The following is a 14281-nucleotide window of genomic DNA, read 5'->3' on the forward strand; positions in this document are numbered from 1 at the left end:
TGCTTGAACCCGGGGGGCGGAGGTTGCAGTGAGCCAAGATAGCACCACTGTACTCCAGCCTGAGGGAGCGAGACTCCCTCTCAAAACAACATCAACGAAATAAATAAATAAACAAACCTTTGTCCTGGATCCCCTTTAACAATTCTGAGACCAAATGTAGTGGATCACGCCTATAATCCCAGCACTTTGGGAGACTGAGGTGGGAGGATTGCTTGAGGCTAGCAGTTTGAGACCAGCCTGGGCAATATGATCTCTACAAATTTTTTGTGTTTTAGACATAGTCTTGCTCTGTCACTCAGGCTGCAGTGCTTGATCTTGGCTCACTGCAACCTCAGTCTCCTGGAGTCAAGCGATTCTCGTGCCTCAACCACCCAAATAGCTAGGATAACAGGCACACACCTCCACACTGGGCTAATTTTTATATTTTTAGTTAAGATGGGGTTTCAGCATGTTGGCCAGGCTGGTCTGGAACTCCTGGCCTTGAGGGGGATGTGCCCGCCTCAGCCTTCCAAAGTGCTAGGATTACAGGCGTGAGCCACCACGCCCAGCCTACAAAAAAATTTTTTTTTAATTAGCTGGGTGGATGGGCGCGTTGGCTCACGCCTATAATCCTAGCACTTTGGGAGGCCGAGGCGGATGGATAACCTGAGGTAGGTAGTTTGAGACCAGCATGACCAACATGGTGAAACCTCATCTCTACTAAAAATACAAAAATTAGCTGAGCGTGGTGGTACCCACCTGTAAACCCAGACTCCATCTAAAAAAAAAAAAAAAAAAAAAAAAATTAGCTGGGTAAGGTGGCACTTAAGAGGCCTCAGCAGGAGGATCCCTTGAGCTCAGGAGTTCGAAGTTACAGCAGTGAGCTAGGTTTGCCCCACTGCATTCCAGCCTAAGTGACACAGCAAGTTTTGTTTTGAAAACAAAAACAAACAAAAAAGGCATGAGAGTGTGATTACAACTATGCAAGGGTTTTTTTAATGGGGAAAAAAAGAAAATAAAATATGCAAATTATCAAGTTGTTTTCAAAGGCCATAAAACTTAGAGTAATTTAAATCCTATTTTTCTCCAGGCATGGTGGCTCACACCTGTAATCCCAGCACTTTGGGAGGTTGAAGCGGGTGAGTCACCTGAGGCCAGGAGTTCAAGGCCAAAATGGTGAAACCCTGTGTCTAGTAAAAAGACAAAAATTAGCTGGGCGTGGTGGTGGGTGCCTGTAATCCCAGCTACTCAGAAGCCTGAGGCAGGAGAATCACTTGAACTCGGAAGGCAGAGGTTGCAGTGAGCCGAGATCGCACCACTGCACTCCAGTGTGGGCAACAGAGTGAGACTCTGCCATATATATATAATAGTATATATATATATATATATACTATTTTTAAATGTTTTGCAGTTTTTCTCTTACTTTTTCTTTTGTTTTTTACGTTACAGGATCTTAGTCTGTCACCCAGGCTGAAGTATAGTAGTGCAATCATAGTTCATTATAACCTTGAATTCCTGGGCTCAAGTGATCCTCTCACCTCAGCCTCCTGAATAGCTGGTACTACAGGCACATGCCACCCTGCCTGGCTGTTTTTTTAAAAAAATATTTTGTACAGATGGGGGTTTCCCTGTGTGCCTAGGCTGGTCTCCAATTCCTGGCCTCAAGCGATCCTCCTGCCTTGGCCTCCCAAAGGGCTGGGATTATGGGCATGCCCCACCATGCCTGTCCTCAATTTCTCTTAATATAGGGTCTGAACCAGTGAGAGCTCTTAAGAAGCTTCAGACATCAAAAGGGGCTTGTTAATTTCAGCAGAAAAGGGCCTTGTGGGAAGGCTATCTGATCACTCTGCATCAGTGACAGAGCTGGGAGCAGGCCCCCACAGCCTGGGTTACAGACCTCTGGACACTGTGGACCTGCTGTCCCCACCCATCACCTGGACACACCGTGCGATCTGGGACCATCCAGCCTGGATTCAAATGCTAAATGTCCCTTGTCAGCTTGTGATTTCGGACAAATTTCTTAACTCCTCTGCCCTTCAGTTTTCTCATCTGTAAAATGGGGCTGCTGCTAACTGTGCCCACGTTGCAGGGTGGAAATGAAGGTTTAATGAGTTGGTATTAGAAATGTTGTTGCAGAAGAAATGAGGGTTAAAAATAATTTTTTTTTTTTGAGTCAGAGTTTTGCTCTTATTGCCCAGGCTGCAGTGCAATGGTGTGATCTCGGCTCACTGTAACCTCCACCTCCCGGCTTCAAGCAATTCTCCTGCCTCAGCCTCCCCAGTAGCTGGGATTACAGTCACACGCTACCATGCTCAGCTAATTTTTATATTTTTAGTAGAGACGGGGTTTTCCCATATTGGCCAGGCTGGTTTCGAACTCCTGACCTCAGGTGATCCACACCTCGGCCTCTGAAAGTAATGGGATTACAGGTGTGAGCCACCACACCCTGCCTATTTATTTATTTATTTATTCATTCATTTATTTACTAAGACAGAGTCTCACTCTGTCGCCCAGGCTGGAGTGCAGTGGCGCAATCTTGGTTCACTGCAACCTCTGCCTCCTGGGTTCAAGCGATTCTCCTGCCTCAGCCTCCCGAGTAGCTAGGATTACAGGCACACGCCACCACTCCCAGGTAATTTTTGTATTTTTAGTAGAGACAGGGTTTCACCATGTTGGCCAGGCTGACCTCAGGCGATCTGCCTGCCTCAGCCTCCAAAGTGCGGAGATTACAGGCGAGCACCACCACGCCTGGCTTTTGTTTTATTTTTCGAGATGGAGTCTCGCTCTGTTGCCCAGGCTGGAGTGCAATGGCACCATCTCGTCTCACTGCAACCTCCGCCTCCCGGGTTCAAGCGATTCTCCTGCCTCAACTTCCCGAGTAGTGGGGATTACAGGCATGCACCACCATGCCTGGCTGGTTTTTGTATTTTCAGTAGAGACAGGGTTTCACCACGTTGGCCGGGCTGGTGTCGAACTCCTGACCTCAAGCGATTCTTCCGCCTCGGCCTCCCAAGGTGTTGGGATTACAGGCATGAGCCACTGCGCCTGGACTAAAAATTATATTAAAAAAAAAAAAAAAAAAAAGCATTGTACGGGGACTCATGCCTGTAATCTCAACACTTTGGGAGGCTGAGGCAGGAGGATTACTTGAGTCCAGAAGTTTGAGACCAGCCTGGACAACATAGTGAGTCCCTGTTTCTCAAAAAAAAAAAAAAAAATTAGCCATGGTGATATGCTCCTCTAGTCCAAGCTACTCAGGATGCTGAGGTGAGAGGACCACTTGAGCCCAGGAGGTTGGGGCTTCAGTGAGCTGTGATTGAACCACGGCACTCCATCCTGGGCAACAGAGTGAGATCCTGTCTCAAAAAAGTGTCAGGCATGTAGTAAGCACTATATACTTTTTTTTTTTTTTTTTTTTTGAGACGGAGTCTCGCTGTGTCGCCCAGGCTGGAGTGCAGTGGCCGGATCTCAGCTCACTGCAAGCTCCGCCTCCCGGGTTTTTACGCCATTCTCCTGCCTCAGCCTCCCGAGTAGCTGGGACTACAGGCGCCCGCCACCTCGCCCTGCTAGTTTTTCGTATTTTTAAGTAGAGACGGGGTTTCACCGTGTTAGCCAGGATGGTCTCGATCTCCTGACCTTGTGATCCACCCGTCTCGGCCTCCCAAAGTGCTGGGATTACAGGCTTGAGCCACCGCGCCCGGCTTTTTTTTTTTTCTTGAGACGAAGTTTCACTCTTGTTGCCCAGGCTGGAGTGCAGTGGCGTGATCTCAGTTCACCGCAACCTCCGCCTCCCAGGTTCAAGGGATTCTCCTGCCTCAGCCTCCTGAGTAGCTGGGATTACAGGCACACACCACCATGCCCAGTTAATTTTTTGCATTTTTAGTAGAGACGGGGTTTTACCATCTTGGCCAGGCTAGTCTCGAACTCCTGACCTCAGGTGATCCACCCGCCTCAGTCTCCCAAAGTGCTGAGATTACAGGCGTGAGCCACCATGCCTGGCAGGAGATTCATTTTTACGACAAATCTTAGCAACTTCAGCATTCGATTTTTTTTCTTTTCTTAAATTGAGAACTTTAACCTTTTCAGTGAAAGGAAGCTCTCTACAGTTGCTCTTTGGCATGTAAGAATTGCCAACATCACTACTCTTGTGCCCTGGGGCCATTGTTAAATACAGTAAGGGTTACTTGAAACTAGCACGGCCATACCACAGTGGATCCCAACTAAGTAACTGATGTAATGACTCGACACTGACTAATAGGTGGTGTCTACCAGGAAGGACAGAGTGGGAACTGGGGAGATGTCATCACACTACTTAGAATGGTGCACAATTGAAAACTTATGGCCAGGCTTGGTGGCTCACTCCTGGAATCCCAGCACTTTGGGAGGCTGAGGTGGGGGAATCACCCGAGGTCAGGAGTTTAAGATCAGCCTGGCCAACATGGCAAAACCCTGTCTCTACTAAAAATACAAAAAGTAGCTGGCCGTGGTGGCACATGCCTGTAATCCCAGCTACTTGGGAGGCTGAGGCGTGAGAATCGCTTGAACTAGGGAGGCGGAGGTTGCAGTGGGTGGAGATCATGCCACTGCACTCCAGCCTGGGTTACAGAGTGAGACTGTGTCTCAAAAAAAAAAAAAAAAAAGAATTACGATTGTTTATTTCTAGAATTTTCCATTTAATAGTTTTGGGTTAAGGTTAACCATGGGTAAACAAAATTGTGGATAAGGAAGGCTAGTTCATTGAGGAGGAGATCCCGGGTAGGAGGAGTGAGGGAGGGAGGGGGAGAAGGAAATGGGGAAAGAGAAGCTCAGGGAGTTCTGTTAATGCCCTGGGGGAAGGCTACACCTGGACTCTGCTGAGACCCTCCAAGATGTGATCAGGGTGGTATGGCTCCCTCCTGGATGGTGGGCTTGAGGGCAGCGGGGAGGGGAGGATGTAGGTGAGGGGATTGGGAACTTTCAGGGAGCTGGTCCTAGGGGATGTGATGAGTGACAATGGTATACAATATTCTTGGCAGGCCGGGGGGTGCTGGCACACGTCTGTAATACCAGCTACTCTGGAGGCTGAGGCAGGAGAATCACTTGAACCCAGAAGACGGAGGTTGCAGGGAGCTGAGATCTCAATACTGCACTCTAGCCTGGGTGACAGAGCAAGACTCTGTTTCAAAAAAGAAACAAAAATTATTGACCAAGTGCAGTGGTTCATGCCTGTAATCCCAGCATTTTGGGAGGCCAAGGTGGGCGGATCACCTGAGGTCAGGAGTTCGAGACCAGCCTAGACGACATGATGAAACCCCATCTCTACTAAAAATACAAAAATTAGCTGGGCATGGTGGCATGCGCCTATAATCCCAGCTACTTGGGAGGCTGAGGCAGGAGAATCGCTTGAACCCGGGAGGTGGAGGTTGCAGTGAGCTGAGATTGCGCCATTGCATTCCAGCTTGGGCAACAAGAGCAAAACTCCATCTCAAAATAATAATAATAATAAATAAAAAATAAAAAAAATTCTTGGCCAGGTGCACGCCTGTAATCCCAGCCCTTTGGGAGGCCAAGGCATATTTGAGCCTAGAAGTTCGAGACCAGGTTGGGCAACATAGTGAGACTCCATCTCTACAAAAAATAGCCGGGCGCGGTGGCTCAAGCCTGTAATTCCAGCACTTTGGGAGGCCGAGACGGGCGGATCACGAGGTCAGGAGATCGAGACCATCCTGGCTAACACGGTGAAACCCCGTCTCTACTAAAAAAATACAAAAAACTAGCCGGGTGAGGTGGTGGGCGCCTGTAGTCCGAGCTACTCGGGAGGCTGAGGCAGGAGAATGGCGTGAACCCGGGAGGCGGAGCTTGCAGTGAGCTGAGATCCGGCCACTGCACTCCAGCCTGGGCAACAGAGCGAGACTCTGTCTCAAAAAAAAAAAAAAGAAAAGAAAAGAAAAAAATAAATAAAAAATAAAAAAATTAGCCAGGCATAGGCCGGGTGCTGTGGCTCACACCTGTAATCTCAGCACTTTGGGAGGCCAAGGCAGGAGGATCACCTGAGGTCAAGAGTTTGAGACTAGTCTGACCAACATAGAGAAACTCTGTCTCTACTAAAAATACAAAATTAGCAGGGCGTGGTGGCACATGCCTGTAATCCCAGCTACTCAGGAGGCTGAGGCAGGAGAATCGCTTGAACCCGGGAGATAGAGGTTGCGGTGAGCTGAGGTCGTGCCACTGCACTCCAGCCTGGGCAACAAGAGCGAAAGTCAGTCTCAAAAAAAGAAAGAAAAAAAAAATTAGCCAGGCATGTTGGCACATGCCTGTGATCCCAGCTACTCAGGAAACTGAGGCGGGAGGATCGCTGCAGCCGGGGGAGTTTGAGGTTATAGTGAGCTAGGATAGCACCACTGCACTGCACCCTGGGTGACAGAGTGAGATTCTGTCGCTAAAAATAAAAAATTATTTATCAGGCCGTTTCTTTTTTGATTCTCAACGGAGGTGTTGGGATGGGGAAGTGAAAAGAGCTGGAGAGCTCAGGGTGTCTGAAGTGGCTGGGCTGGGCCAGACAGAAGCTCCCGAGAGGTGTCACTTCTTGGCACTGTGGAGGCAGCAGCCCTTCGCTGTTGGGAGGATGAGGAGGAGTACACAGCTCCAAAACCATTCCCAGCGCCCCACATAGGGGCTGGGTCTCTGCATGGGTTTATTCTCCAGCAGGAAAGTCCCGCCAGCTATCCAGCCTGCCCCGCAGGGTCCTCCAGCTCCACCCCTTCTCTGGCAACCCTCCAGGATTCTTCTGGCCACATGCAGTGGGGCGTGCCCCCTGGTGCTTGCCCACAGCACCTCGCTTTCTGGGATCACTCTCTCGGGGTTCCTTAACACTCTTAAGTATTTTGATCATCTCCCTGAACTGCGTTGCAAATTCTGGGGTGGAATCAGGAGAGAACAGCAGTGGTGCTCTTATTGCGTTTCCCACGTTTGATCGCACTCCATCCAGGCCCGCCTGACGCTTGACAAGAATCCTGCCAGTTGGTAGGTGCAGGGGGGGATTCAAACCCACATCTCTCTGACCTTAGAACCACAACTGATTCAGGACCACCTGATTCTCTTTTGGGTCTGCCTAGACTAACTGAATGGTCAACTTACTCAGCCACTCTGAGCCCCAGTTTTATTTGTGTAAAATGTTGGTGGGGTGGGCAGGGCTCAGTGGGTGGGGCTGCTGGCAGTTATTTGTTGCTAAACATACCCCAGGCAGGAGCAATGGGGCAGATCATCGCCACACCTGCCCCATGGGCCTCGCGGGGAGTGGGGAAGGCGCCTCTTCTTGGGCCCTGCTGCCCTCTGGTGGTCAAGGTCCAGCACCTGGACAGCACCCAAGGGAGGCCAGGAGCTGAGGCTGAGAGTTGGGGTCCTGTGTCCAAGCACCCAACTTTGCCACCCACTGCTTTTGATCCTGCCCTTTATCTTTCTTATTTTTTTCTGTTCAACTATTTTTTTTTTTTTTTGAGACAGAGTCTTACTGTCACCCAGGCTGGAGTGCAGTGGCGTGATCTTGGCTCACTGCAACTTCCACCTCCCAGGGGTTCAAGCGATTTTCCTGCCTTGGCCTCCAGAGTATCTGGGATTACAGGTGCGCGCCACCACACCCAGATAATTTTTGTATTTTTAGTAGAGATGGAGTTTCACCGTGTTGGTCTCGAACTGCTGATATTGTGATCTGCCCGCCTCAGCCTCCCAAAGTGCTAGGATTACAGACATGAGCCACTGCACCCAGCCTGTTCCATTAATTTTTTAAAAATGTACCAGCTTTGGCCGGGCGCGGTGGCTCAAGCCTGTAATCCCAGCACTTTGGGAGGCCGAGACGGGCGGATCACGAGGTCAGGAGTTCGAGACCATCCTGGCTAACACGGTGAAACCCCGTCTCTACTAAAAAATACAAAAAACTAGCCGGGCGAGGTGGTGGGCGCCTGTAGTCCCGGCTACTCGGGAGGCTGAGGCAGGAGAATGGCGTAAAAACCCGGGAGGCGGAGCTTGCAGTGAGCTGAGATCCGGCCACTGCAATCCACCCTGGGTGACATAGCGAGACTCCGTCTCAAAAAAAAAAAAAAAAAAAAAAAAAAAAAAATGTACCAGCTTTGGCAATATAGTGAGACCCTATCGCTCCAAAAAAAATTTAAAAATTAGCTGGAGGCCGGGCACGGTGGATCATGTCTGTAATCCCAGGACTTTGGGAGGCCGAGGCAGGCGAATCACGAGGTCAGGAGATTGAGACCATCCTGGCTAACACGGTGAAACCCCGTCTCTACTAAAAATACAAAAAATGAGGCGAGCGTGGTGGCGGGCGCCTGCAGCCCCAGCTACTTGGGAGGCTGAGGCAGGAGAATGGCGTGAACTCAGGAGGCAGAGCTTGCAGTGAGCTGCTGAGATCATGCTACTGCACTCCAGCCTGGGCGACAGAGAGAGACTCCGTCTCAAAAAAAAAAAAAAAAAAGCAGCCAGCTGTGGTAGTCTGAGCCTGTGATCCCAGCTACTCAGGTGGCTGAGGCGGGAGGATCGATTGAGCCCAGGAGGTCAAGGCTGCAGTGAGCAGCGACTCTGCCACTGCACCCCAGCCTGGATGACGGAATGAGACCTTACCTCAAAAAGAAAAATACTTTTTTTGGGTTTTTTTTTGTAGAGACAGAGTCTCCCCATGTTGCCCAGGCTGGTCTCAAATTCCTGGGCTCAAGCAATCCTCCCACCTTGGCCTCCCACAGTGCTGGGATTACAGGCGTGAGCCACTGTGCCTGGCCTAACCCTGTTTTAGCTGAACTCCTCCTGTTTGTCTCAGTGGCAGGAGCCGGCACTCACACCTGTGGGCTGCTGAGTGAATGTTGCACACTCCCCTCCCCTGCTGGTTGTATCCACATCTGAGCTGCCACAGAAGATGGAAGATGGAAGCTTGGAAGGCAAGGACCACATCCTGCTCACCTCACCTCTGCACCCTGCACCCTGCACCCTGCACTTGGTGCTCAGTAGTCACAGTGCCTAGAGCAGGGCCTGTGGTGGCATGTGCTGTGTGGTCCCAGCTACTTGGGAGGCAGAGGCGGGAGGATCACTTGAGCCCAGGAGGTCGAGGCTGCAGTGAGCAGAGACTATGCCACTGCACTCCAGCCTGGATGACAAAGTGAGACCCTGGCTCAAAAAGAAATAAAGGCCGGGTGCGGTGGCTCACACCTGTAATCCCAGCACTTTGGGAGGCCAAGGCAGGCGGATCACCTAAGATCAGGAGTTCTAGACCAGGCTGGCCAACGTGGTGAAATCCCATCTCTAGTAAAAATACAAAAATTAGCTGGGAGTGGTGGTGGGTGCCTGTAATCCCAGCTACTTGGGAAGCTGAAGCAGGAGAATTGCTTGAACCCGGGAGGTGGAGATTGCAGTGAGCCGAGATCGCACCATTGCAGCCTGGGTGACAAAAGTGAAACTCTGTCTCAATAAAACTAAAACCAAAAACAAAGAAAACCATAAATAAATAAAAATAAAATTTGTTTTTTGGTAGGAGCTGATACCATGCATTTCCTAATCAGACGTACTACTATTGTCAGCCCTGGGCTGAGCACTGCTCAGTTTGGTGTGTCCCGTGCAAACAGGAGCCCTGGAGGAAATTCCAGCCCCATCCTCCCTGGCTCTGCTGAGGGTCCAGCCCCTCCTGCAGGCCTGCAAACAGCGGTCAGCCTCATGTTCCTTTCCGTCTCCTTGATGAAGCTTCCCTCTCTTCTCCTCCCAGGCTTGGTGACCCAGATTGGGAAGAGGGGGCCAGCATCAAACACATACATGCTTGTTTCTGCTTCGCAGGCCCTGCAACAACCCTGCACAGTAAACAATTATCCTCATTTCTTAGTTAATAGCTCTAGTTAGGAGTTAGCACTGAGGGAGTGAATAAGCACTATTTGCTTATTGAATCCAACCAATGTAGGAGGTCAGAGCTACTCATACCCACATTTGACAAATAAGGAAACTGACACATAAGAAAGCCCTAGTGTCTCCTTCAAGGTCACACAGCTGGTAAGTTGCAGAGCCAGGATTTGAACGCAGGAAAGTCCCCTTCTAGTCACAGTCTGACCTTTTTTGTTTGTTTGTTTGTTTGTTTTTGAGATGGAGTCTCTGTCCTGCCTAGGCTGGAGTACAGTGGTGCCATCTTGACTCACCGCAATCTCTGCCTCGTGGGTTCAAGCGATTCTCCTGCCTCAGCCTCCTCAGTAGCTGGGATTACAGGTGCCCACCACCACGCCCGGCTAATTTTTTGTATTTTTAGCAGAGACGGGGTTTCACCATGTTGGTCAAGCAGGTCTCAAACTCCTGATCTCAGGTGATCCGCCCACCTTGGCCTTCCAAAGTGCTGGGATTACAGGCGTGAGCCACCGCGCCCGGCAATCTGACCTATTAATCAGCAGCATTACTGTGGAGATTAAGCCCTTGAATGCAGGGGTGGGCTGTCAGCTGTTCCACTCTTTCGCGCGTTTACTGCCCTCAGCCTGGCCATATGCTTTGTTGGTTTCCTAGCCAGCGGCTGAACGATGACTTCCTGGGGGCTGTGAGTGGTTATCCTCCAAATGATGGGTCCCCAGGAGGAAAACGAGGCTGGAGAGCAGAGGGTGGCCTGGAGTAGGGTGATCTGGCCACCATCCTCTCCCTGTGTCCAGACATGGGATGGGGCCCAGAGCATTGCCCCGGCACAGGGGAGAGGGAAGCTCTGTGACTCACAGAGTGTGTGCCCCACCCTCCTCCTCACCCTGAGGGTGTTAAGGAGTGGCCTGTCCTGGAGGAGATGACTTGAGGTTCCCACCCCTGCCCTCTACCTTCCCAGCAGACAACCCCAAGGCTGGGTGGAGGTGGCGTGGGGTAAGGAAGACTGTGGTTTGTGGCTTTTGGCTTGGGCTGGCCTCCAGGCTGGGCCTTCCCTAGCTCCCACTCGTCTGGCAGTGCCTGCCCTGCCAGGCTGGGTAGTGAGGAATTGAAAGAGGGGATTGTTGGGGGGAGAAGGAGGAGGATAATAGTAATAACTCTGGCTTCTCACAGGCGTCTCCGAGGACCGCGCCCCGCCCCCACCCCCGCCGCGCCCGTGCCTTCCTTGGACATGGTTGGAGAGCTGTGTGTGGTGGGCTAGGCAGGATGGGGCCTGAAACGCAGGCGGGGCAGAGGGAGAGAGGCCAGAGTGAGAAAGCGGTCACCCAACTCAGGTCCCCGCCTCTCCCAGTGCCGGGTCTGGGAGAAGTACTCGCCCTCCCCACATTCTTCCTCTCCCCCTCCCCCCCCCCCCCCCCCCCCCGACCCTGGGTGGGAGAGGCCTGCATTCTTACCTCCCTCCCAACATCCCCACCCTTCCCAAAGTCCACCCTTGGTGCTACAGCGCCCAGCCCAGAAGTCACCAAGCCTTGACTTGTGGTGGCTTGTTTCTTGTGTCTGGACATCTGCAGCTGCCCAGCTGGTCTCCAGGCTCCCGCCTCTGCCCTCCCAGATAGCCCACCTGGTCCCACGACCAGACCTGTCATCTTACGGAGTCCAACCTGGCCCTTCCTACAGCATGGGAAGAAAAGCCCAGTTCCTTAGCCAAGGGGCCCTGCGAAGACAGCTTTGGTGCACACAGGCGGGTGTGCAGTGAAGAGGGAGAAAGGCGGCAGGCCTGGCCCACAAGCTTCCTGGAGAGGGTGGTGTCCCAGCTGGACCCTGAAGGATTTGGGGGAGGAGGGGAGGTTTGAATGGGCGGTGACTGGGAGGCAGGGCTTGCTGAGGTGGGAAAGCAGTCTGAGCGAAGGCTAGGAGGTTGGTGCTCCCTTGATGTGGCCTCTGGGTGTGGCCTGAGTGGGTGTGGGGAGGTGTCCTGGGGATAAGGCCCAGATCAAGGTGGGCTGGGGCCAGATACTGGAGAGCCCCAGGCCCCAGCCGTGGACTCTGGCTCTTCATCTTTGGGCAGAGGGGCTGCCGAAGTCTTCTGTGCAGGGACACACTTGTGCTTTGGAGGATGGCTCTGCCGGAGTGAGGAGGATGGAGGAGGCTGAGAGCCTGCAGGCTGGGAGACTTATGTGCTGGTCCAAGCCAGAATAGATGAGGGTCTGAATGGAGTACTGATTGATGGCATTCATTCATTAATTCACTCATTTCTCACCTATGTATTTGGTGTTTACTATATGCTAGGCATTGTTTGAGGCACAGGGGATTTCTTTCTTTTTTTTTTTTGAGATGGAGTCTCGCTCTGTCACCCAGGCTGAAGTTCAATGGCGCAATCTCAGCTCACTGCAACCTCTGCCTCTGGGGTTCAAGCAATTCTCCTGCCTCAGCCTCCTGAGCAGCTGGGACTACATGTGCCCACGACCACGCCTGGCTAATTTTTTTTTATTTTTAGTAGAGACAGGGTTTCACCATGTTGGCCAGGCTGGTCTCGAACTCCTGACCTCAGGTGATCCACCCGCTTTGGCCTCCCAAAGTGCTGAGATTACAGGCATGAGCCACCGCGCCCGGCAGGCATGGGGGATTGCAACAAGCCCAGCCTGTGCTCTCAGAGAGCTGGCATGGCCATGGGGAGACAGACAGGACCATTTCAGGTGGTGATGAGCTCTCAAAGAAGGAGAGGAGGGCAGCCCTTGGCAGGGAAGGAAAGTCCAGTGTGTGTGCTCCTGAGTCCCACTGTCTCTCTCCCAGGAACTCCCTCCCCGGAACAGCAGGCAGGTGCCCACTTCCCTCCTCTCATGTGGTGGCCCCAGATGCTTCTCCCCAACTTGTGCACACCACTGGATCTTTCCGCTCTCCAGACCCATCCTGCTTCTTCTTTGCCCACAGAGCTCGGTTCCTCACTGACCTTGATCTCCCAGCATGCGTCCTCAATGAAGTGCCACGAGAGGCTGAGCTGAACTTCAGCCCTACCTCTGGCCACATGACCCTACACAGATCACTCTCCTGCCCTGAGCCTTATTTTCTTCTCTGAAATGGGTCTAATAATGGCATCTTGTCAATCAAGTGTCTGGCACGGGGTAGGAACCCAATAAATCCCAGCGCCTATTCCTTCTGCTGGGATCCTCAGGTGCTACTCAGCCTGCTTCAGCGGGCCTTCTGTGAACTGTAGCTCTGCTGGTGTCTGGGGCAAACCACGTGGTCTTCACAGCCTTGCACCCGCCATGTTGCTCCCAATCCCTGAAAGACAGTTCTAAGCCTTTTTATCTCTGTAAACTCTTAGCTCCTTGGGGTCTGGGTCTGGAAATACTGGTACAAAGCAGGGGTCCAGGGCTGGGGGTCCGGGGAAGAGGTGACTCAGGACAGGGGTCCAGCGTAGTGGTTAACAGCCGAGATTCTGGACAGTCAGACTGTCCTGGGCTTAAACCTTGGCCTTGCTACTTCTTGAGGTCATGAGCATTTGACCAAGCCCTCTGTGCTTCTGCCTCCTCATCTGTGAGGTAGATGTGTACCTGGTCCTAGCTTGCTGGGGCCTGTGACTACTAAATGGGATACTTTCATGGAAAATGACTAAGCACAGCACTAAGCACACAGTGACTCTCTTTCTTTCCTTCCTTCTTCTTTTTTTTTTTTTTGGAGACAGAGTCTCGCTCTGTTGTCTAGTCTGGAGTAGTGCAATGGCGTGGTCTCGGCTCACTGCAACCTCCACCTCCCGGATTGAAGCAATTCTCATGCCTCAGCTTCTCTAGAAGCTGGGATTACAGGCACGTGCCACCACACCCAGCTTATTTTTGTATTTTTAGTAGAGATGGAGTTTCACCATATGGGTCAGGCGAGTGTTGAACTCCTGACCTCAGGTGATCCACCTGCCTTGGCCTCCCAAAGTTCTGGGATTACAGGCGTGAGCAACCACACGCGGCCTCAGTGAGTCTTAGTCAATGTGAACTCATTAAAACCGATTCAGTGAACAAGCCCACCCCATGGTCTGCTCTCCTCTATAGCACTTAGAACCCTGCAGGGGGATTAGCTGGGTGTAGTGTGCAACTGTAGTCCCAGATACTCAGGAGGCTGAGGTAGGAGGATTGCTTGAGCCCAGGAGGTTGAGGCTGCAGTGAGCTATGATTGCACCACTGCACTCCAGCCTGGGCAACAGAGCAAGACTCTGTCTGTGGAAAAAAAAAAAAAAAAAAAGAATCCTGTTGGGGCTTCAAGGGGAGGTAATTTCCTAAGAGAGATCTTGGTGTGTCCTGAATCAGATGCAGTTTGAGCCCCCCTCCTATCTACCCATCTGGCCAAGCCACAAGGTGAGCAGGGCACTTATGACCCCACCTGCCGCAGCTTCATTTCTGGCCTGAGTGAGTAACTTTCTTATGCTCAGGGGCTCGATCTGAACCAAACCATGAAC

This window comes from Macaca fascicularis, chromosome 14, assembly GCF_037993035.2.
Source record: "Macaca fascicularis isolate 582-1 chromosome 14, T2T-MFA8v1.1".
NCBI classification, from domain to species: Eukaryota; Metazoa; Chordata; class Mammalia; order Primates; family Cercopithecidae; genus Macaca; species Macaca fascicularis.